Source organism: Simochromis diagramma, unplaced genomic scaffold (assembly GCF_900408965.1).
Source record: "Simochromis diagramma unplaced genomic scaffold, fSimDia1.1 OVJJ01000304.1, whole genome shotgun sequence".
NCBI lineage: Eukaryota > Metazoa > Chordata > Actinopteri > Cichliformes > Cichlidae > Simochromis > Simochromis diagramma.
Genome location: NW_024387030.1, coordinates 2,075,858 through 2,101,635, shown reverse-complemented (window position 1 = coordinate 2,101,635; position 25,778 = coordinate 2,075,858). Strand labels below are relative to the sequence as shown.

Sequence of the window (25,778 nt, the reverse complement as noted above, 5' to 3'; positions counted from 1 at the left end):
CTAATGATCTGAATCACCTTCACTCCATTTAAATAAACTATATCAATACATATTGAAAAGGGAAGATTGTGTTAGCCTGTTTAAGTTGCTTTGCTGGCTCTTTTCATCTTCTTTTCAAGCTCTTTTGGTTAACGATCCTGGCACCTGCCAATATAAATTAGGACTGCTTTTCACATTTTGAAGCTGTGGATCTGTATTGAGATACCTTTCAGGAGGGAATAAATCCTGTGAGCCATTATAGGCAAAAGAACAAAGTATTTAGCCGAATTGAGGATGTTTTTGGGAGCACTGTTGTCCTGACAGTAGTTGTTGTCATGCCAAAATGACTGAATCAATTTGTGGCATAAGGCCACTTTTGCCCCAGGGATGTTTCTTTTTTCCTTTTATTTTTTTCAATTTTACACTTCATTTCATTTTTACATTAAACATTAGATATTACTGTCTGCTCAGTGTCTGAATGGCACCAAAGTAACATTACCTGGGGGTAGAAAGATGCACTATACTCATGACAGCCACCAGCCAATATCACAGAGGGATGCATTTTAAACTTAACCTGGCTCGCTGCTGGACAACATATCCACCAACCTCCAAGGAAAAAAAAAAAAAAAAAAACTCCAGATGGCCAATCTGACTGTGTCATCCAAACTGGAGTAAACATGCTCATACTTCTCCATGCCTAGACATCAGGGATGACATAGTTTGAAGTTCTAAGCAGGCCAAAGAACTTCTTAGCCCACTTTTAGAGTTACTACAGTAAAATAATGAAAGTTGCAGAAGAAACATTTAAAAAAATAAGCTCACATTATGGGTTAAATACATGTTGATACCCAACCAACCGTGGCTTTATCAACCTAAATGATGTTACTGAGAACGTCCCTGGCAAAAAGTAAAAGAAATAAAAATATAACTATAATGGATGGAGTAGACTTTTAAAGAAGTGTAATACTTTATTCATTTTTTAAAGGATTTAGTGCTGATGTTTCCTTGTGTTGAGTTGGTTGAAATGTGGTGACTCTGAAGGCCAGGGCCAAGTTACAAACTGTTCTCAATTTATGAAGTGGGGTATGGAAACATACACACCTATCACCCACAAAGTGCCAATATAGTAAACTCCAGTACGTATCTGTTGCTTTATAGACAATTGTATGTTGTAATAATAATAGTAATCGTGATGATAATAATAATATAGGGTTGACACAAAATCATAAGACACACTTCATTCACCTAATGACGCACCAGTGTATGTATGGATGCCATTTGGAAATCACTTCACTGTAGATTTTGCAGTCGTGCTTGGACAGAAAGGCCCTAAAAATAACCGATTACAGAAAAATTGTCAGCTCTATGACAAGTTAAATCAAGGAGAGGCTTTAAGATTGCAGTGGAATAGATTAAGTCACCATTATGACAGTGGAACTGGTTTTGTTCTGTCTGCATTCGTATCATATACAGAATGAAGTAAAGTCTTTGAATGAAATCAATAGGCAGGCACCCAAGAAATGATCAAATCATCATTTCATAGTATTTGGAATTTGTATGGAAGTTTGTTAGAACTGGTGTATGAGTTATGACCAAAATGTATTTTTTGAGATGCCGGTGACTTTTGACCTTCCAACTCTTAAGTGAATTACGGAGGCCAATTGTAAATAATTTAAAATATTTTTTGCAGTGTGTTTATTTTTATGAATATGATACTGTCGGGCAATCTGAAAACATAATTATTTAGGTCATGGCTGCTGCTATTGTGTAGGTATACACATTTCAAGGTCTTGCTTGAAGGATTCGACACAAGATCCTTGTATGTGTGCTCAAAAGCAGACAAATACCACTCGGTACACATCCCTCACCTGCCTTGCAATTTTCTTCTGTCTGTTATCTCCAGTGCTTTCAGTGTAATGACGAGTGTGTGTGTTCTGAAGCTTTGAAGCTCTTTAAACTGCACTGGCTGGATGAGTGGTCACAGATATGGAGGGGAAACCACACGGACTGCATAATGACAGTGTGTGTGTTTCGATAAACCCTTTTCTCACGGGCACTAGAACCACCCTGGCAGAAAATGTGATTACATTTCTCAGCGGGAGGTGCAGTGTAGCATGTTGTTGCGGGGGGTTTACCTGGCTTGTCATTGAGACCCATGTTTGTCTCTTACCTCAAACCCACTAACAACTTTGTGACGCGTGTAAGTCCGAGGCAGATTGCGGAGGAAGAATTTATGTGTGATTTCTTTTTTTTTCCCTCTGTTGTTTTTTCTTTTTTTTTAAGCTGAACGTGAGTCAGTTAATAATGACTGAATGATGCGTAATGTGGATGACAGGATGACAGCATGTGTTGTAGCCTCACTGGTGTAAACTGACTATTAAGTTAAAGTGAACTGAAATATGAGTGAATGAAGAAACCAACATGCTGTGGTCACAAAGTGGGTTTTTAGTTTGAGCCAGAATGGTAAAAGCCTGCCAGCTCCCAACAGCTCTCATGACTGAAACTCACTTTCCTGAAAAAGAGAAAATGAATAACTCACTTACAGTGTGCCAGAGTAGACATAGTAGACGTATGATAGCTGATATTTAAAGTCTTTCTTTTTTTTTCTTTTTTTTTTTAATGCTTTACATTAATGGTTGAAGATATCCTTTTAGCAAGCCCAACATCTGAAAGCCCATAGCTTTGCCTTTGATGTTTAGGGATAATGCTGGTGTTTCTCTTGTCAACGAATGTTATGAAAAGACCAATAATGCCTTAGTTCCTCTCTTGATATTTTACCAGTGGCTTTTAGTTCCTACTGAAAAACATATCTTTCAAAATGAACCACAAATATACAGTTTCCTCATGTGAAATGGTCAAGTACAGGGCACAAGACACTGTTCTGCAATTAAAATAAGTGGAAGTCTTAGCTTGAAGCACATACTGAAAAAATGGGGTGGGAATGTAAGAATATCCATTTAACTGCCATTGCAATTACTTGGAAAGAACCCCAGTGAGAAGCTGAACGTTAAAAACAAATCCAGAGCTAACCAATGCCTGCTAGAGGAATAAAACTGAAAGCTACTTGCAAGTATTTTGGTCGTGTCCCCAAGGTGATAATGTTGTGAGCTGAAATCTTGTTTTCATAATGCTTTTTAATATAAATAATATTTGGGGGAGGGTGGAAGAGTGGTGCAGTTTTCACTCCTGTTGTCTCACAGCAAAAGCGCTTCTAGTTTGACTTGTTGGCTGGGTCAGGCCTTTCTCTGTAGAGTTTGCATGTTCTACATGTGCCTGTGTGGACTCTCTCAAGGTCTTTTGGGTTATAGGTAACATACATTTCACAAGGGAATAAACACACATACTTTGTCCGTTTTACTTGTAGTCTTGTAGTACTATTTCATTTTTGTCTTATTTCTTAATATGTACTTGGTTGCTCTAATAGTAAAACGATAGAGTAATTGTAGGAGGTAACAGGTAAGAGATACAGCTGATAAATCTGGAGTTACAGTAAGTCTGAAAGTATGTTTCTCCGTCCCTATTTTGAATAATATATTTCTTAGCCACTGGCCTTGATAATAACATGAATAAACCCTTCAAATGAATCATAAAACATCCTAATTTGGATATACTTGGTAAAACTTTCCACTGTACATTCTGTCATTTTTGTCAGGCACTGGTTTGGGACACCGTGTGTTTCCAGGTTTCAAGCATGAATGCCAATCAGTGAGCCACGTCTGGAGTTTGAAGCGAACAGAACATTTCATTAAAATCTTCATCAGTCTCTGTTTTGTTCTCGTGTTATTTTCTTCCAGACGGCAATCTGTTCTGCCAGACCTCAACTCCTCAAAGTGAAATTTCAAAGAAGGCAAATGAAATGGAATTTATTCATTTTACTTGATGCCATACTGAGATTAAGCACACAGATTCAATAGTTTGTCTTTCAAATAATGCTACAAAAATCAACAGCCCTATTTAATTGAATATATGGATTCCAAGATTGACCTTCTTTCTTTTTTTAGAACTAGTTATCTTTTCTAGGAACTTGAAAATGCATTATACTACTGACAATTCATTTTTTCAGTGAGCTTAGTTTTGCTATAATATCCACAATATCCTGGTATTTTCATTAAAGACTTGTGATCCCTTTTTCTTATTACCAACTATTAAACAGGAAATAATGCTTCATAGCAAAATCCGATCCATAAAATTCAAACAAAGAACCAGTGAAAAACTTTACACGATAACACATTTGTCTTCAGAAGACATTGGTCTCTAGTGGGTGTTGCAATTATGACAGGGATAAAGGAGGAAGCGGAGTGATATTTTTAGTAACAATTTCTAACCAGCTTCAGCATTGCTGATTGTCTAGATCACAGCCTTCCTCCTCAGTCTGTATTTTCAGGTTCGAGAGGTGATGGTGAAAAGTCATATCTTCTCAAGATCACAGTTTATTTCCTGTTTGGACCTTCATGTTTTGTGCTTTTTTCCACTTAGATTCATTCATTTCATTTTTATTTGCTGGTGAAGTTTAGTCACAAAAATCTCAGTTGGATTTAGTCCAAATAAGGATCTTTTACTAAAATATGCCCCTAATGTTGCTATAAGCTACATACATCACTGAAATCATGCCAAATTGCATAGAGTGTGAGAACATCCTGCACATATCTGTGACATGGCAGCAGCTTAGAAAATATGACATAGTCCTGGGACTAAGAACTGGTTTTATAGAAACTACAAAGTCTAGACTGTAGGTCAAGGTGGATTTGCCCTGATGATGATACACCTGTTGGTCAGGATTGTTTTGTTCTTGTGCCAAAACCTAATTAAACTTTTCCCATTGCACAGTCACATAATAATATCACTACATATTATGTCCACAATGCCTGAAGATTATTCAGATAGCAGTGAAATGGTTTCTCTGAGCACCTATGACATCAAGCTGTTTTCTTCATTGCCTGCTGGTTCACTAGATTTGATTTCAGCTGCTGAAACAGAATGTCCCCTCACTACCACTTCATTAAGCTGCTGATTTTACATTCATATTAGGTTCATATTTGTAAATGAACTAGTTAAAGATCAATTTGATGGTGACTGAAACACGGAAACAGGAGCAAACAGATTTCAAATGCATTATACATTTTATTAATAGGCTTGTTGTGTTGTTATAATGAAACTCTGCTCTCCTGGCATCTTTGAAAGTCTCAATTCCCTCAGTCATTTTCCAAGCCTGAATGGGCATCACAGCAGGTTATTTGCTCTAAGCAGTGTCTTTAAATGCAGACAGTTAATGACAGCAGGTCAATAATGTGTTATTTGCATTCCCTGGCTGCTGTGCCTTAAAGGCTAATAATGACATTATAACCGGGGAAATCTCAAATGATCAGCATCAACCCACCACACACCTTCTCAGATCATTTCACCTTAAATATTCCAGGAAGTCAGATCAATTCTCTTAGGTAAGTATGTGGTGCATGCTGTGTTTGGTAACACTGAGACTGACAGGTAAAGTCCAACTGGGGACCAGCTAAAAGCTGAGGCTTAGGTTGTTCTTTTTGTAGGATTCCTTGGTCTTGTGACAACTGTTGATGAGCAAAATCTAGCCCGGATTGAAAATACAGCTAGTAGTGCTCTTGGAGACCTTCAATTCACCAGCCTGTCATTGTGAGATGATGAGGAAAGGGGAGGCAGGAGAAAAATGAACCTGAATGAAACAAGGTGTGTTATGAGACATTGAAGACAGGCAAGAAGAGAACAGTAGATAAAAAGTGGTTTCAGTGAAAGGGAGCATTGACTAGCTATGAAAAGATGGCTACCCGTCCCTGACCCTGGTTCTGCCGGAGGTTTGTTCCTGTTAAACGGGGATTTTTCTTTCTCACGGTCTCCAAGTGCTCGCTTGGTCATGTGATTGTCTGGGTTTTCTCTGTATTATTGTATAGTCTTTACCTTACAATATAAAGAACCTTGAGGTGATTGTTCCCGTGATTCGGTTCCAGAAAAATACAGAATTGAAGCTAGAGAATTTGGATTGTTTGGCTTTTGTGTAGTTAGGCAAGATTCAGTAAGAATCTGGTATGAGGTGCTAACCCACACCAGCCCCATTAGGGTCTATTCCCTCCTGTCAGCAGTCTTTCCATCTGGCTGTCATCTGGTCTTTCCCTGATTGTCAGTTGCCCTTTTGCAGTGGTCACAGGATCACTCCAGAGTTCTGATTCAGTAAGAAGGACTAGATGTTACGGTCCCTGATAATGCATTGCTTTAGATGGAGAGACTCTTGAGGAAAGGCAGCCCAGGAACTTTGTCAGCAGCACGCATCGTTGTGTGCCCTGAGCTAGAATCCTAATATTGGGTGTGGCTGGCTAAGCTCTAGACTGGGAACTGCTACTGGCTGGATTTGACTGAGTTCCGATCTGGAGACTATGGGGGAGTCTGTACGACAATGAACTTCGAACGGGGTGCTGATGCCCTGAGGACTGTGGGGATTCTCCTGCCTCTGGACTTCAATTGACTGATTTGACTTACTTATTAAAAAGTATGTGTCAGTGCGAGGCCCCTTTCTCAGCTCGCTGAGGCACTTCTTCCTGCCTTGGTGGATTTTAAGGCCCATGTCAGTTGTTAGTTTTGACCAGCCACAAATGCAGTTCTGCAGCTTCTTTCCTACCATCATTGATGTATCATTATTAGCAATGCTGGTTGATCTATTCATCATTGGTACCGTTCCGTGGTTCGTTGCCATTAAATCCGTCCAGAAAGGGTCTTCTTCTGCCCCTGCTCTCGCAGACCCTAGGGGTATCTTCTCCTTTAAAGATTTTGTAGCAATAATGGGAGTACCCAGGTACGCTAAGAAGCGCTGGGTCCTGCTGGTATGAGGTGCTAACCCACACCAGCCCCGTTAGGGTCTATTCCCTCCTGTCAGCAGTCTTTCCAGGCTGTCATCTGGTCTTTCCCTGATTGTCAGCTGCCCTTTTGCAGCGGTCACTGGATCACTCCAGAGTTCTGATTCAGTAAGAAGGACTAGATGTTACAGTCCCTGATAATGCATTGCTTTAGATGGAGAGACTCTTGAGGGATGGCTGTTATGAGGAAAGGCAGCCCAGGAACTTTGTCAGCAGCACGCATCGTTGTGTGCCCTGAGCTAGAATCTAATATTGGGTGTGGCTGGCTAAGCTCTAGACTGGGAACTGCTACTGGCTGGATTTGACTGAGTTCCGATCTGGAGACTATGGGGGAGTCTGTACGACAATGAACTTCGAACTGGGTGCTGATTCCCTGAGGACTGTGGGGATTCTCCTGCCTCTGGACTTCAATTGACTGATTTGACTTACTTATTAAAAAGTAAGAGAGAAGTGATACTCCCTAAAGGATAAGTGGAATACCAATATGTTTGTTATCAATGTAGAAAAGAAAGAGTCATTAATATTATGAACATCACTTACAGCAAGACTATGTTTTCAAAGCACACTCTTAGAGACTATATTGTTCACTGTAGAGGGCATATAATGCATGTAAGAACAAAAAATTGGTCATGCATGATATCCTGCATTAAGTCTGTAATGCAGCACATACATGAATCAGTGCCCAAACAGATTCATAGACACGCATTCAAACACACCCACACTCTTACTCCCACAGACGGCAAAGACATAGCACAGCTTCCAGACTGTGTGTTTAGAAAGGCAAACAGCTTGTAGGGACAACTGGTCGCAAAAAATGAAAGAAAAGAGACAAATAATGTGCATTAAGTCATTGCAGAGATTACAATGTCACTCGGGAGCTGCAGCCCTGCACAAACACCCTGCTGTGCTCTATTTCAATAATTTTCCATAAACCAATCTAATCTCCCTCCCTCCTACACTGTGCTTTAAGAAGATTTTATAGGCTTTTGTTTGAGAAGCAGATAATTCCTTATAAATCATAATAGCGCTCACTGAATTGTAAAAGGTTTCTCAGCTTAGTGGCATGATTGGTTCACAGCAAGTATGCATGATAACACCTGTATTGTTTGCGATGGACTTCAGATGGCCTAATTTCAGACCACACAACACAAAGTTATTTTCGCACAGACATATATCTGACATGTACGATATGAAGTGTGATTCGTCACCGCATGTGTTCTTCCTAATTAAAATAGTCCTTAGCAGAAGTATATTGCAATTGAACTTTGGTGACCTTTTCATTTTTGGCTTCTTATATACTTCTCTTTTATTTTGTCCAGGCTAATTCTTCACCTTGCACTTTGAGTGTGAATGTGTGGCCTTGAGATATTTCCAAGGGACCATATGGCAAAATACCGCACAATATAGGTAAGATTTGATCTCGTTTTGTCAATTTTTGTGTCGGAGACAGGAATAGTTTTAGTCCTTGACCTTTCTTTTTCCAGCACACATACAAAATGAGGGCTTGGCAGGATATCCACTGTTCAAAAGATATTTAATCTAATAAATATTATGGAAATGTAAGGAAGACATGATAGTGCATAGTGTTTCTTTTTATAGTGTATGTAACCTTTCTCTCAATGGCTAAAAAAGAAACTACAGGGTTTAATACCCTGTAGTTTCTTTCGGTGAATTAGCAGCTATGTCAACATATTCGACTGTCTCATTAAGTGTATAGCTCACTGTCATCAAGTGAAACCTCTTTTCTCTCATTTGCATTAAATTCATTCCCACATACAGCTGTTACCCCATACCTAAATGCCCTGAGTAGGAAATCCCAATTTGACTCCTACCAGACTCTTACAGCCATTAGTGAGCATTTCTTTTCTTCAAAGTCTTGAAGTAAAGTGAAACTGTCAAAATATATCCTAAAAATTTCCATAACAGATGTGGAGAACATAAACAAGTCAAACAGTCTAATAACACTGCCCTCCACATATTAGGCCTTGCATATTATTTAGTCATTGCAGGCACAAAGTATTCTAGTTTTCACCTGTCATGTACATAGCCTGTCTTAGCTGCCAAAAAGGTGAATTAAATGGACTTAAAAGTGTTGCTTTCTTGCACAATTAACCACCTACCAAAATGTGTGTGCTATATTTCTGTTTTTACAGAGTAATTTTTAGTATGGTCTGTCGGTGAAAAGGTTTAATAACTACATTAACATCATATTGATGATCTAAAGTGACGCACCACCAATTTTACACACACACGGGTCATTGCTCGTAATATTACTGCTGCTCACTTTGTGAAAATAGTTGCATAATATCTTCAGTGACTCAGCAGGGAGCTTTTCAAAGTTTGAAAGAGAAAACCCTGATGATTTCTGAATTCAGAGACAAATGCATACAAAGTAAATGTAAGGTGGGTAAATACATAAGCAGTGAAATGATATTATTTGGATGCACTGTGGGAAATATTCCACCAATTTTGCATGTCAGAGTACATCTACTGAGGAAATTATTACCCTGCATTTGAAAACAATTGAATATCCTGAATATCCCTGCAGAACTTTGACAAAATTACTCGATAGATAAACAATCCTATTGGCTGAGTGTTCATTAAAGTGTTTTACAGAAACATTCACAATAGCAAAGGAGAAACCATTCAGCTTTGCTCCAAATCAGTCTCAAGGTTGCCTGTGTTACATTTTTGTCACACACCTACCTATTCATCTTGATTTTCTTGTCTGAAGTCCCTGTGAAATATGAATACAAAAATGGGCAATAACTGTCTGTTTCCAGTGAAACTACGACAGTCCCGCTCCTGACAGAACAATGTTGACACAATAGCTATTCGGGGGCTTTCGGCGTTATCACATAATCTTGATCAGCAGATGGAGGTGCCCACTTGTTCAAATTTATATTCGAGTTACAGGGTGATGCGCAAAGCACTCAAAGAGTTATCTGGAGTGGTTTTTGGATTGACAGACTTGGAATTATCATAGAAACAAACGTTAAGAAAGTCAATGTTAAGGATGCCAATATCATGTCTATACAGTTAGTATAGGAAAAAATAAACACCACTTGCTGTTTCCTCCACAGACTCTCTATATAGGTTCATGTATTCATGTCCCACCAATTGATTACACTGATTTGCAGTTTTTAGACTGTACCAACTTTAACTTTTCCAGCTAAGGTCCCAACTTGGAAGCAGCGAGACTAAAGTAAAAATAACTTACAGTAATGCGAACAAAGATGAATTCACACGTGAGCAAATGTTAGATGATTAAGCTACAAGGAGCACAGGAGGGATAGCAAGTGTCAATCAATCACCACATACCAAGCGTCAAAGCCTTAACTTCCCAGTAATAGTACAACAATATTCAAAATGACCTCCGCCATCAAACAGGGAGATGCTAAAATTAGCCAATCAAGATGGTAATGACTTGTTGAAAAAGAGGGTGACTAGCTGTGATTATTCTGAATGGAGTTCATTTGGTGTGAAGGATTTTTTTGGTGTCAATATTTAGTAGCTGTTCAGTCTGAAACACAATCAAATAAAAATGCTGATTTTACAAATAAATTCTTAAGGGAACTATGCAAAGTTTTCCTGGGTCAGGGGTCAGCAGTTAGCTGACTAACTTATTTGCCTTATTTCTTGTATATATGCTAAAGTTAGTGTTCCAGGTTGCTTTTTATTGCCTAAGTAGGCATCAGTCTACTCAAAAATCACACAAGAATGTTCTCCAAATGTTAAATTCCTTTAAAGGTTAAATTCCTGACCAACCTAAAGAGTTACACAACTGACTGAGAAGGATTACTTAGAAGGAGTTGGAACAAGGACGTAACTGAAAATTAGTGCATTTAGCCACTTTAGTGATACACTGACTAAATACTTTTAATATAGCATTTTAGTTTGTATTTGTATATTTGACAACTCAAATTATTTCTCAGTTTAGGACATATTTGTCCTCTCTTTTACTTACTCACAGAGCTTTTTTTTCTTTTTTTAATTACAGTCATGCAGCACTTTAACAAGGTGAAAGTGCAAATGTCTTGCACAATGGGATTCTGATGGCTATAAATGTGCTGAAAAAACTGACAGTGTGCATACTATGAACCATTTGTAGCTGTCTGATGAGTCGTTAAATGCAGACACCCATTTATTCCACCTATACATCTGAATATAACATTAAACGTATGAAGAGGTTGCAGGTGCAGCAGAGTGTGATGATGATTATGGGTGCGATTCTATGATTATAAATGCTTCAAAATGAGGCTTCTGCTATGAAAGTGATGTCACTGAGCATCAGTCTGGAGCCTCTGTGAAAGCTGTCCTACTTTCTTGATGCACACTTTAAATCCATCATGATATGCAGGAGATTCAATGCGATGCTCTTATGCTTTTGACACTTTATTCTGGTTCACTCAGAAGGAAATGAAGCTCATGAAAAAAATAGAGATATTTGAAGACATGCAGAATTATTTCCACTTTTTCTATTTTTAGATCATTACTTTCACCATTTGGCCTCAGTCTTAGTAAGCCCTGCAATGAAACAAAGCAATGCTTACATTCAGAGCTGCGGGGGATTTGTTTTCATCCAAAGTACGTCCAGCTTAGAGCATACAGTACTTAAAGAGAATGGGTTTGTGTCTGGTTTTTGTTGGCACTGAAAGAATCAAACTGTTACAAATCATTTGAAGCTGGTACTTTGGCTCTGACATACCTTTTTTATACATCTAACACAGGTTCGGATTGGATGGATTTAATATAGTGTAATGTGATTATATTAATGCCCATAATATAAAGTAAAGTGCAGTAGTACAAGATGATTCATAGGTGTCTTTTGTGACGTGGAAGATGGTGCGTCACATATTTTCATTAATATCTTTTTTTTTGGTGAAAAGGAAACTCCTGAGGCTGAGAAGATAAAACACAGATAGATGAGGACATATTTTTAGACCTCACTGAGTGAAAGCTTGCTAAATCATTTTTGACCAACAGTAAGGGGAGCCGACAAGCTCTGACTCAGTAATTGGATTCCTCTTTGGAATGTCTCTGGAAATCCATCATGCATTGTTTCTGTTAGTTCCCCTCTTCATCCCAGGATTCCAAGAACACTGAAATGTTAATGGAAACTGTTGGCACACATGCTACAGATGTTAACTTTCAAATTACTGGAGCCTTGCTATAGTCAGATAACATCTACATTTTCTCTTGTACTTAATTGCAATCTGCTTCAAATTAATCATCTGATAACTAAGTAAGATGAACAAATGTACAATAAGTATCACAACCTCCAAGCTGTAATTTATAATGAATATTCTATATAAACTTTAAGCCCAGTGAACATGTGCATTGTGAAAGAAAGCAGCCATCACCCAAATCCACATGTCTACTAATCCCTGTGCAGCACTTCTTAGCACTCTAAGAGTAGATCTCCTATCTTTTTGTAGGAGTCTTTGCTTTGCAAGTTTAACGTTTTGGATAACTCACAACAGTGACGAGCAGAAATTGTAGCATCTAAAATGGTAGATGTTTTCCATGTTCTTTGTTGCTAGCTTAGCATACAAGAGGCATAGGGAAATGTGGTTAACCTGGGTTTGTCAACAATCTAATGCTCACTAAAACAGAATAACAGCCCGCTGAAACACAAAAATCACACAAAAAGAAAAATCTGTCAAATGTATTTGCTATTCTCTAACATGTTAAGATTGGCATGGTCTTATAATGTAAGTTAGCTAAGCTGACTTAAACAACCTCTGTTTTCTATTGTGAATGACAATTTTAAGAAATGCAAATATGTTTGGAAAACAACCTATCAAAGGAGCTTTGATTTGGTGAATCCTCTTGAAAATTAGAGAAAGAGGCCTCTGTTTCTTCCCATGGCTCCCTAGGAAAACCCAACCACTTATTATTTCTGCCTGAAAATATGATATGCCATGACAGAGTAGATTTTGTCACAGTTAGGTTGTCAGGATTGAATCTGTTCACAGCCTAAAATTCAAAACATGTCTGATACAATGTCGTCTGCTGCTACAGTCACAGATGTTACACAGAAGTACTGAATGGATGAAAACAGGTGCTCATCATCATCAGTGTGTAAAATTAAAATCAATTTGATCTTGTAAAATAATGCACTCTATCTACTAAGTGCCATAGCAGTACACCTATTTTACAGGTCTTGGAAATTGTCCATGTTTGGCTCTTTCTACTACCATTCAAAGTACAAATCAAGGCTTCTAGCTTGAAAAAAACCTCCTCACACATACTTGGTGTGAACACACTCTGAGTGTTTGTGTCTTGCAGCTGAGCGGCCACATGCATCGGCAGGAAGAAAGAGGCAGGTGTGATGACAGGAGGGAGGGCTGGTGGTAGAGGGGGGTTGGGGTGATCAGGAAATGGTGTAGGGAAATCTAATTTATTTTTCATACGCTGCTGAGATGGAATGTCATATATCATGCTATGCAGCAATTTTGTGCCCGTCCCAGGCTCACAAAAGATGAAAGAAAAGTGATCAAAGATACCGAGGGAGAAGTCAGCTGCTGGAGTTGCTATGGGATCCACTTCCAGTGAGAACAACATAAACTGTGTTGAATTACTCATCCAGTATACTGTCGCTATTGGTTTTTAGTGTGGCACAATTCACTTCAAACATCAATGTTAGAAACTTCAACAATCTAACATCCTTTGGGTGAAGCATACACATTTTCTTAGATACGCAATGCTTTTACATTTTTATTGCATAATCAGAGATAAAAAGATTGAATGAAAATTGGACTAATCTACAGACAGAATGAACTAGAGGTGTTAAAGAAACATCTGCACTGTCTTTTGACCGAAACTTAAAAAAAAGAAAAAAGAAAAAGAATAGCTTGCCCCACTGAGTAAAGAGTTTTATTTAGACCACAGACTGCATATAAATAAGCCCATGTTTAATGGTCATGAGATTTGCATTGCAAACACAGCCTGAATATACACTTGCTGGCCACTTCTATTGTATTGAAATCTGAAGACTGTGGAGTGCATTTGAGTAAAGTCAACTCATGGTCTTTCTCAACAAGCTCATTTGAAATGATTTGAGCTTTGAGCTTCGCCACATGTCAAGAAAATATTCCCACACCATTACACCACCACCAGCAGCCTTTGAGACAAGACAGGACTGATCCATGTTCGTTATGTCAAACTACGGGTTTGAATTTTGTTGCAAAAATCAAGACTCAACAGACTAGGCAATGTTTCCAGTCGTCTGTTGTCCAATTTTGTTGAGCCTGAGTAACTTGTAGCCTGCGTTTCTTATAACTGACAAGAGCGTCCAGATATAAGAAAGAGTGGCCTTCCACTGGTGGAGCCCATCTGCTTCAGGGTTTTATATGCTGTGAGGTTAAAGATGCTCATCTGCATACCCTGGTAGTAATAAGTATATCTGAGTCTCTGTTGCTTTCCCATCAACTTGAAAGAGTCTGACCATTCACCTCTGACCTCTGGGATCCACAAGGCATTTTATTTCCAGAGAACTGCTTCTCACTGGATATTTTTGCTATTACAGCCAATTCTCTGTAAACCCCAGAGATGGTTCTGTGGGAAAGTAGATTGTAGATCAGCACTTTCTGAGTTGCTTAGACCAGCTTGTCTGGCAGTAACAACCATGCCATGTTCAAAGTCGCTCAAATCACCTTTCTTTCCCATTCTGATTCTGCTCAGTTTGAACTTCAGCAGGTCGTCTTGACCATGTCTACATAACTAAATGCACTGAGTTGTTTCCATAAGATTGCCTAATTAAATATTTATGTTAACAAGCAGCTGACAGTAACAGTAACAAGTGTACCTAATGAAGTGGAAAGTGAGTGTGGATAAGTTTATGGCAAATCTGGTCTTCTCCTTGTTTGATCCTAAGTAAATACTTTCCTTATGAGGTGACAGTCTGTTTCACACGTTCAGTTTTGTAAGTAATAAACCCCACTGAAAAAAAAAAAAAAAAGTTCATTTGAAAGACCATTTGAAAGTCCCTTGGGTTCCTACATCATGTCTGATTTCAAAATACCCAGGTGATGATAGCCAAAACATTCAGCTCAAAGCTATCAGGTGAAATTTTACTAACCATATGGTGACATTACAGTGGTGCATCTTTATTCTGTGGTTTAGATACAGACTCTTCTTTATGTATGAAGATCATACATAAAGAAGAGTCTAAGGCTAAGACATGGAGTGAGTGAGTTTAAAACAAACCAAATGAAACCCTTTCCCATAAACTGAGAAAATGTAATGGCAGTAAGTGATTAAAATGGACAAGGAAAAACCTTTTCCTCGTTTCAGCCACACACATTGTTTCTATCACAAACCACTTTCAATTATTCTGCAAAGCTGCTGCGTTTTTTAGTTTAATTATTAAACCATTGATGCTTCTGAGAGCTTTCAAATCTCCAAACATACCAAGGAATTGGCTGTGAATGTTGGCTTCTATGGCTTTTATGGCTCCTTTACTGTGTATCCTTTATGTGCTTTTTTTTGTTGTCGTTGTTGTTGGCCTTGGGTTTTTTTGTTGGTTTTTTTTGCCAGTTTGTTCTGCTATAAAACCATTCTGCAAAATAATAATTTTCTATACAGATCTAACCCTATTTTCCCCCAACTTCCAGGAGACCACAATAGTGGCTCAAATGCGATACTGACCACTCTTTATGAAGTTGAATGACCCATCATCGATATTAACATAGTAAAAAAAACACAATACAACCACCCATGCCACTCCTTTTCAATTACTTTGCTTTATTTCTACTTGCAGCTCCTTATTGATTGGCTGCAGCATTCCTCTTTCTAACCTTTTCCTTTTTTTTCTGCTTTGAGAATTTTCTCCGCCTTACTAGACTCCAGAGATCAACCAATTACAGTATCTATATCAGGCTTAGAAGCTCTTTCTACTTCACTGGCGCCATGGAAAATGTTCTGATCTGCCCCATGTACCACGTTATGATTTCCAAAGGAGATATCAAGATACATGTAGAGTATAGAGCATACAGCATCTTCACTGCAAGAAATGTCCTTTTAGCAGGCCATTTGTTCTCTCATGCTTAGTTCTTTTCTTCCCCCCTCTGATGTAATTTGCTAGTGGGTGTGTTATTATCTTCAAACAAACAGCTGATATGCATTTTGAACAAGCGTAATGTTACCCCACTGCCAGATACGGTACATCAGTCTAGTTTTCAATAGTATTAGATTAATTGATTGACTGATGCTTTTTTTTTTTGCCCAACACAACACTATTGCAGATCTAATTATCAAGGAACAACACTCAGCAAACCCACACAGCTCTTGTCTTTTGCTTTATGAAGATGAATAGAAACTAAATTAGTGAGGACTGTGGGTGGGTGTAACACTTGTTTTATCCCTATTCATTCTTTTCATTACTACATTCTGTCGCCTTCGACATTGCCCACGTCTGGTGCAACAAAATAAAAGTCTTTGAGTCTGTGTCAGAGCAACATGAATTTAATGAGCTCAAAGGTTTGCATTACTGATGGGGTTTTGCTTTAAAGTGGACCTAATAAGCTTTTACATATTTTCTGCAAAATACAGTATATCCTCTCACAATGGTTGCTGCTCCTAATAAGCATGGAAAGACTTTATCCAAATATTGACATCAATGTATGCCATTATAGGGGAAAATGTCAGGCTCCAGATTGTTTTAAATGCTTGATTTCATACACGTTTTTTCCCTCCTTGAATCTGTTTGATGTTGTCAGAGGGAATATCCCTAATGTGGCGATTTGAGCACAGAAACTACATCCACCTGGTGTTCAAATCTGCAAATGCAACCAGGTGAAAACTGGCTTTAAAGTAAAGTGAAATTAGAGGGGAGCTTAAAAAAAAGCTTGTTTTAGGCAGTGGATGAGCTGAAGGGCTTCACCAAGGCCAAATATAAAACAAATAAAAACTATTTGTGTATCATGCAAAGTAACTTTAGTAAAGTCCAAAAATAAAATGTGAACTTGAAAACATGTCTCCTTTAAGATCTGTTGATTTCAAAATATCATCTTTATATTCAGATTCAGATTACTGATGACTGTTTTGGTATTTCACCTTTGGTAATTAAAAAAGAAGTGTGAGATCAGACTACAAGCACAGATCTCATTTGTCACCCTCAAATTTTTCGTTTTTCACAAGTCGAGGATCTTTGTGAAATTTGGATAAATAATTAAGCGGCATCAGTGCTGTCTTGGAGATATCACATTTTAATTGAAAGCATGCGTAACAAACCAGAACCAATGACTTTTTAAGACAAGTGTTTACAAGAAATACACCACAGAGTTGTATCATGGGAAATGTAAGTCCCAGTGTTCTTGGAGTTTAACACAGTCTCATTAAAGAGAAATTGTGTTTTCTTTTAAAGTGTTTTGGTTTTTCCTTCTTAAAATTCAGAAGCAGAAAAAAGTTGATGGAAAATAAAGTTTCCAAGTTGAATTTTTATGAAATGTCATCCACATTGTGGCTGACTGGTGTAGTTGTTATTGTCGTTATGAAGACATCGGCAAGTGCAGCTTCAAGTGACGCCTTTGAAAATCCAGAGCACAAAACGCGTTCTTGTGTTTAACGACGGATGTAATTATCATCACTGAAAGGAAGTCATTAAAACCAGAAAAATGTAATGCAGACTGGCCTGACTGTTCTTCATTTTAATCCTGGAAAACCCCATCAATGCATTTGAAATGACCCTTTTACATAATTATTACCATATGCCTCTAAATTGCAGTTTGCAGCAGTGCTTCATAATACAGGCAGGTATTTTGTAAATATTTTAGAACCAAATTTCTGTATATTATAACTATTTCAAACTGGAAGTTGATCTAAACCAGGGGTAGGCAACTCCAGGCCTCGAGTGCCGGTGTCCTGCAGGTTTTAGATGTGTCCTTGATCAAACACAACTGATTCAAATGGCTAAATTACCTCCTCAACATGTATTGAAGTTCTCCAGGGGTCTGGTAATGAACTAATCATTTGATTCAGGTGTGTTGACCCAGGGTGATATCTAAAACCTGCAGGACACTGGTACTCGAGGCCTGGCGTTGCCTACCCCTGATCTAAACTTATTATTTATGTAGTTAAAAATTCAAAATCTCCAAAAATTTCCAACATGATTTTCTCGTCCTTTATGGGGCGATCGTGGCTCAAGAGTTGGGAGTTCACCTTGTAATTGGAAGGTTGCCGGTTCGAGCCCCGGCTTGGACAGTCTCGGTCGTTGTGTCCTTGGGCAAGACACTTCACCCGTTGCCTACTGGTGGTGGTCAGAGGGCCCGGTGGCGCCAGTGTCCGGCAGCCTCGCCTTTGTCAGTGCGCCCCAGGGTGGCTGTGGCTACAATGTAGCTTGCCATCACCAGTGTGTGAATGTGTGTGTGAATGGGTGGATGACTGGTTGTGTAAAGCGCTTTGGGGTCCTTAGGGACTAGTAAAGCGCTATACAAATACAGGCCATTTTACCATTTTAGTCGCAGCAGGGGTCACGAAGCTCAGTCAAGGTGAAGTTACAAACCCAGTTTTAGTTTAATACAGCAGGTCTTCTTACTGGATCAAAGCAGATGAATATTATTATTGCAGCATTCAACTGGAACAACAACAAGAATATTTCTTTATCGCTTGATGTAATTGCTTATTACCACGGGATTACTTTGTGTTTTATTGATGTGATTTCGTGTGATAATTAATGAGATTCAGTCCACAAATGAAACCCTCCGCAGCGGCACCCATCAGCTAAAGAAATTTGAATCAAACTAGGCCAACTCTGTTGCTCAAACCTGTTGCACACATTGAAGAGTTTCTGAAAAAGAGGAGAATTAATCAGCGCTAAGTTTTTGATCCCACTCCCCTATTCAGTGTGACAACCCCCCCGGAGCTCAGCTAATGCTGTTAAAATTTGCACAAGCGGGCATGTGCTTTTGTCAGATGTGTTTTTCTCACTTTGGAGAGGAAGAAAAGTTTAACACAGAGTCAAAAGGCAGAAGAGCTCAATCCTGATAAGAAAGAGCATCTTTTTTGTGATACCGTATCATTTTTTTCCTCTATAAATCATTTGCAGTTTCAACTTTCTTCTTTTTCCTGGTGCTGTCCCTCACCTGTCTCCCCTCTGTGATTAGCTTTCAATTTCAGTACAACATCAAGTGTAGGGCTTTTGTGGACAAGGATGTAGACAGAAATATGGTAGTCCAACATGTTTCATTGCTTCTCATTGCATCATGGCTTCTGCATTATTTTTATGCTTTGGAAATGTTTTTGAGAGGAAAGCATGAGTCCAAGGTCTTCTTTTATCCCCCTGAACACGTTCTCACAAGTGCGTGGGAAAAATTGAGCACTTTTTCAAAAAGTGTCTGATTTAAATGACAGACAGAATAAAAAAAGAACTAACTGGTGACAAATCCTCTTTAGTATATGAGGCCAGATGTCTCTTATGGTGCTGGAAAATATATTGTACAGTTATCAGAGTCTACAAGATTCAAATGCAGTGAGGACAAGAAATAAACCAACACAGAAAATCGAATCTAATTTAAATCTGAAAAGATGAAGAGAAGAAACACCACGAACACTTAACTACAAACATAATTCACAGGTGACATGTCCTCAGCAAAGATTTTAAAAGTTAGTAAGATTTGTTCTCTTTAAAGTGAAGAAAGAATTGTTCCAGATCATTAATATTGTTAAAACATTTAAAGGACTCCTTTAAAAAGAGAACAATAAGATACAAAAGAGCTAGAGTTTAGAATCAAACTGCTTTACGTGGTGCAGGAGTATAGGATTTTTGAAGTACTGTGCATCGATGACATCCTTCTGAGGGTACCTTGTCAAAAGAAGCAGTGAGCATCCAGCAAGGATCGATAAATGGATTTCAGGAGGCCTCCAGACTGAGTTTGACAGTACACACACTGGTCTTTCTGACACTTGCTTTGAATGTTGTATTTCAGTCAATATACTTTACTGAATGGGCATCTATGGTCAGCACAATCATCCCCACAGCTTATCGAGCCACAGTGTGCATTATGTGCTCTGCAGCTGTAGTCGTAAAACCCAATTTTCATACTGATACTAATGCTACATGTGATTTATCATTAGTCAGACCTTACAGGATTATACCATTTGAACCATGGTGGTAATGCAATCGTAAAAAAAAGTTCATGAGCCTGTTTGTTGTTAAGATAAATTAGTAGAACCTAGGCCAGACTTTATTTTGAAATGGTTAGTTTTAGACATCTGTTTTCTGAACTGTGATGCAGCACAGGAAGAAGAGAATGTAGTGTGGAGAGAGCTGAATTAGAAATTTAACTCTAACAGATGACGCCAACAGAACAAAACAAAAAAAATAACAGAGTTGTGCCTCTGCCTTTGCTGCCTCCAGTATCACAAGTGGATTATATACTGGTGACACCACAAAGCCCACAGAGTTCAGAGGTGGGAAGACTCTGAAAAGTATTTATCTTCAAGCCTACTATAATTTTCCTGCTACTGTTTATTTATTTATTTGGATATATATGCGCGCAAGCCTTCACTGATGGAAGATGACAAAAAGAGGCATCAGCATCTGTGACAGGGACGTTCACTATATCACTATACAGAATATGCAGCAAAGTGCATCTCACATCAAAGGGACGATTCTCCAAATTGCTGCCTGCTTTAATCATACGTCACTTTGATTTCTTTCATTATCTTTTATTATTGCTGATACTAATTAAAATGGACTCTTATCAGACTTTGAAAGGAAGTCACATATTGAATAAGAAACAAGAAACAAAAGTTAATCCTTTTATTGAAGCAGGAATATTGGCTTTCTGAATTTCATGCAGATTATTTTGATTTGATGGGAATCTATTCTAGCAGCTCATCTTCAAACACATTTGAAACATCCTTCATTCTCCCTACAATGGAAGATTCACATCAGACATGTTCCTGTTTGACAAAAAGCTGGCTGACAGCTGGCTGATTACTTTTGTGCCCTTCATATTCTCCCCCCGTTGTGTACCTCTGTCCCAGGCATATTTCTCTTCAATGAGTTCTACCTGTCAGCCATTTTGCAAACATGTAGACTCATTGTATATGAGGGACCCTATTTCAAGCCTCTTGTCTCTCATTCAGCAAGCTTAAGCTCTTTAACACATGCAGTATGAATTATATAACAATTCCCCATATGGACAGTCTTCTGAATAGCCACATATTTTCCTGGCATGAGTGTTTGCGAGCCACAAATGGAGACTAATCACCTCGTATCATATCTGTCAACAGACTGATTAGCTTTCTCTCAGTCTGAGGATAGGCTTGGGTTAAATTTATATTTGCTTACAGTTCTTGGTATTTGTTTTATCCTTCTTGCAGTGACAGATGGGTGGAGTTTAGCACTTTAGAGTTTTCCGTGTTGGGTAAAGTTTGGATTACAGATGGCAGCATTAATTCCTCTTGCAAACACTTTCCCTCTGACTGTCTAGACATTTCATGTGCTTGCATTTTTGAGCAGGTCAGCCAAAATAAGTAAAGCTTCCACTTCCCTTACTGTGAGGTCAGTAGGTCAGATAAGGTATCCCTATGAGATCTAAGCCAGTGTCAGTGATGACCCCAATTTGAATCCTGCACTCAATCCTTAGGGTAAGGACTAGGGATGGAGGCAGCATTGACGATAACTCGGACTTCAGAGATCGAACAATGGAAAATAAAAACTTGCAACTGATGTTGAATAACAAATACATGGGCCACTGAGACTGGCAAGTGCTACATTATTTGTCAGTTGGCCAATAGTAGTTAATGAGGTCAATATACTTGTTCATATTAGTGTATGACTGGAATATCTGAGTTAATTTCTGATCATTTCAGACTTTACAGCTGCTGGAAGATTTTGTATGATTTCATCTTATTAGAAAAAAATACTTTAAGAGTTGTGGCATGGTAATCTTAATACACTGATTTAAAAGGAGATCACTCTGTAGTGCATTTGCAAAGTTTTCAGGTCGTTACATTTTGTTATTTTTGTCATGTTTCAGACTTGTTTTAAAAATGAACTGTCTTATCAGTCTACATGATTTTGTTAAATACAAATCCTAATGGTCCTCGAGAATAACAGGCAAAGTACAGCCTGGAATTTGTTGCAGGGCCAACAAATATCGACGGGAAAGAATTCATGCTCACCTTCACGTCTGTGGTTACCAGCTAACCGAACCACACACATGTCTTTGAGAGGAAGCTAAAGTAAGATAAGATAAGATAACCTTTATTAGTCCCACGTGTGGGAAATTTGTTGGGTTAAGGCCGCTGACCTTTGCCAGTGCCATCTTACCCTTCCGACCATACATACATTACAACATCACATGGGGAAGACAGGTCAGAGAGGTATAACAATGGAAAATGCACAACATGAGGAAAGACGAGGAGAAAAAATAACTCCCCCCAGACTGAGCTCCAACAGGGAGATCAGTACCGAGTACTGAGACTCACCACTATGTCCACCTCCCCTTCCCATGCCAAAGCTCACAGAACTAGGAAATGGAAAACAAATATGTTTATGACCAGAGTACATTGTTAAAGAATAAACAAATACATACTGACTTGCCACTTATCTGTTTCACCAGCCAAACATATGGCACCAACTAGGTGTATTTAAGCATGTAGGTCAAGTGCACCTGCTAAAGTTCAAACTGAACATCAGAATGGAGAAAACATGTTATTTAATGAGTGACTTTGAATGTGGCATGGTTGTTCGTTCCCAAAGGGTTGGTTCCTGCACAGTCATCTGTAAGGTTTACAGAAAGTGGCGTGGAAATGAGAAAATATTCAGTACCTTTTTTATGCAAGAGGTCAGAGAACATTGATCAGACTGCTTCAATCTAATAGAATCAAAACAGTCATTACAACCAAGGTAGCAGATAAGCTACCACTACAAAAACTATGCCGGTAGCAATCTGCAATCTACAGTCCAGATTCACACACCCAAACTAATGAATATGGGGAACTGAGACTTGAAGCATTTTCTAAACTATGTACATCATGTATTATCCTAAATAACCATATGATTGCCACTCTTACGATGCCTTTAAGTAGTCAGAGGGCCCGGTGGCGCCAGTGTCCGGCAGCCTCGCCTCTGTCAGTGCACCCCAGGGTGGCTGTGGCTACAATGTAGCTTGCCATCACCAGTGTGTGAATGTGTGTGTGACTGGGTGAATGACTGGATATGTAAAGCGCTTTGGGGTCCTTAGGGACTAGTAAAGAGCTATATAAATACAGGCCATTTACCATGCAGGCCATTTACTTTGTACTTTGCTAAGTAGCACCTTAGCTTGTCATGGACAATTTCACTTTTTTTGTTATATAAGCTATTCATCATTAATCAGGTTCAACCAGTTCTATTCTTTGACATTTGACAGTGTTGCTTTAACCATTTAAAACATCCACATTAAGCTGCCTCCTTCTCTCTTTCACCTGGCATGCTCGAATTATGTATCTATACAAGGCTCAGTGCTTTCCATGACAGCTTCTTGTATGTTCCTGTCTTTCTCTGTCTTCCTCTTAAACTTAAATGTTCTGCTCTCATACTCTGCTAGCTCTCTGCCGTTTGGTTGGAGGACGACTGGTGCCAGTAATCAGCTTTTTCTGGTGGCTTGAAAAAGAAGTTAAGGCACTGAACAGCTGCCAGCCATCGTGTGCACGAGTGTGTGCATCAGCGTGTCTGTTTGTGTGTGCATCTGAATGTCACCATAGATGGTAGTCTTTAAGCAGAGCACATGAGAAAGTGAAATAAAATTGAATTTTGAGGCTGTCAACCAGCACACTTTGAGCAGCCTGTCAAAATCTAATCACAGATGGCTTGATCAAACAGTGTGTCTCACTCTGGTAAAAGGTTTTCTGCCTTCCACATGTAAAATTAAGAAAATCTTCCACCCACAGAAAAAGACAGCCTGTAGGCTTTTGCATACAATGTGAGCTTGAGTGGCTTTGCCGCTGGTGTTGTGCTATACATTGGAGCTGTAACAAGGGTGATGGATGGAGGCTGTTACTCACAAGTGATTTGCATCATCTTTACCGTTGCCACAAAGCTTACGTGGGAACCATCATAAAACACATTTTTTCTGTCTTTTCATGGTAACAGAGCATATCTACAGTTGTTTCTCTCCTTTCTTTGGTCTTTAGCCTATCGGGCACCGCAGGGGGAAAAGGCGATTGGTCTCTATAAGTTCTTTTGCCCGGACTCCCTCTGCTCCAGTCGACCCTCCTCTGCACTGTGATCCACTTTTCCTTCTGAATGTTCCTAGGCTATACATCTCTTTCTTCCTTTTCCACCCTCCTCTCTACTGTATCTCACTCTCCCCCTCATTCTCACTCCCCACTGCAATGGCTCCATGTTGTGGTGCACCTTCAGGCTGTGTGTGGGATGGTGTTGTGGGTTGGCATCTGGCAGCCTCTGATAAGAGAGCGAGTGAGCTGGTTCTATTCCTTCTGAGATTCTTTTGAATTTTTTTTCTTTTTTTGGGGGGGGGGGTTGACGGAGTGTCCAGGGAGACCACTGGCCAAGATTTTTTTTTTCACAATGTCTGAAGGACAGTGCCAAGAATATACTATACAATAGAAGTGGAACACCCTAGTCTCACAGAAAAACATGAAATGATCATGACCCTATCCCATGGCTGAGCCATGTTATGTGGAATTATATGCTTTCCCATAGAAAACAACAAGCCTTTACACATAATTTTAATTGTCAGTGTAATGTGGTGTCATCATCACCAGCTTTCAGAAATTGTGAACTGCAAACCCAACCAGCTACTTTAATTTAGGCCCCAACGTCTGGACTGGGTACAGTAGGAACACACACACAAAACTTAATTTTTGGGCAGTTTCTCCCTTTCTTCTCTGCATTCTTCTCTCCTCTCGGGGAGGTTTCATTGGGGAGCACCGGTTGATAGCCATTTTCAGATCTTTTTTCAGATGTGTTCAAGGCTGGTCTCTGGCTGGGCCACTCAAGGGCCATTGTCCTATTGGAAGATGAACCTTTTCTCCAGTCTGAGGTCCAGAAAACACAGGAGCAGGTTATCATCAAGGATGTCTCTATACATGGCTGCATTCACCTTTCCGTCACTAGTCTCCCAGTTCCTGCTGCCAAAAAAATCCCCACAGCATGATGCTGCCGCCACCATACTTCAGTATAGGGAAGATATTGGTCAGGTGATACAGTAAGTGGTGCCTAGTTTCCTCTAAACATGACGCTTGGCATTCAGCCCAAAGAGTTCAGTCTTTGTTTCATCTGCCCAGAGAATTTTGTTTCTCAAGGTCTGAGGGCCCTTCAAGCGCCTTTGGAAAACTTTAGTCAGGCTGTCACTCTACAAGGCCTGATTCGTGAAGTGCTGCAGGCCTTCTGAAAAAGAAAAAAACCACACAAAAGGACAGCCTGCAGTGTTGCTCTTCAGAGAGCAACACTGGAGCTCTGTCAGAGTGGCCATTGGGTTCTTGGTTACTTCCCTGACTAAAGCTGTTTGTCCAGCTCTAGGAAGTCCTGGTGGTTCCAAACATCTCCCATTTACAAATGATGGGAGCCACTGTGCTCAGAGTGCAATCAGAAGTTGTGCACCTGAAGTTTTATTGTTATTGTTGCCTTTTGGGTTTTTTCCCCTAAACTCTCTTTCTGTAAAAACAAAACAATAAGTAAAAAAAATACCCTAAATAGACTGAGGAAACCCTTACCTATGCTAATAGGTTTTGTGGTTGTATCACTAAACAATGACCATTACACTGTAGTTTCATCCACTGCTAATATGAAAGCTCTATGAGTGGCCTGTTTATCAAATACTGGCACAAAGGTGAGGAAATGTGTGTTTGAACTTGCAAAGAGGCACTCTGTAAAAGTTGACCTTGGAAAATCAAAATATTCCTTCACATAGTGATTGTGAATAGAAAATCTGAGCAATGGGCTGTAGTTTATCACAGTCATTT

General features: G+C 39.2%; 1 protein-coding gene across 6 annotated transcripts in view; it reads left to right on the top strand.

Moving 5' to 3' along the window:
• The window catches only part of LOC120739480 (leucine-rich repeat and fibronectin type-III domain-containing protein 2), a 134,169-nt gene that overhangs the window by 87,405 nt on the left and 20,986 nt on the right, over positions 1-25,778 (top strand). For 5 of the 6 annotated variants that reach the window (XM_040041244.1, XM_040041240.1, XM_040041241.1 and 2 more), the window contains one exon: positions 8,174-8,261. The exons of the other annotated variant lie outside the window; for it this stretch is intronic. The gene's annotated coding sequence lies outside the window, so the exon portion shown is untranslated. The remainder of the gene's footprint in view (positions 1-8,173; positions 8,262-25,778) is intronic. 6 annotated transcript variants of the gene reach the window in all.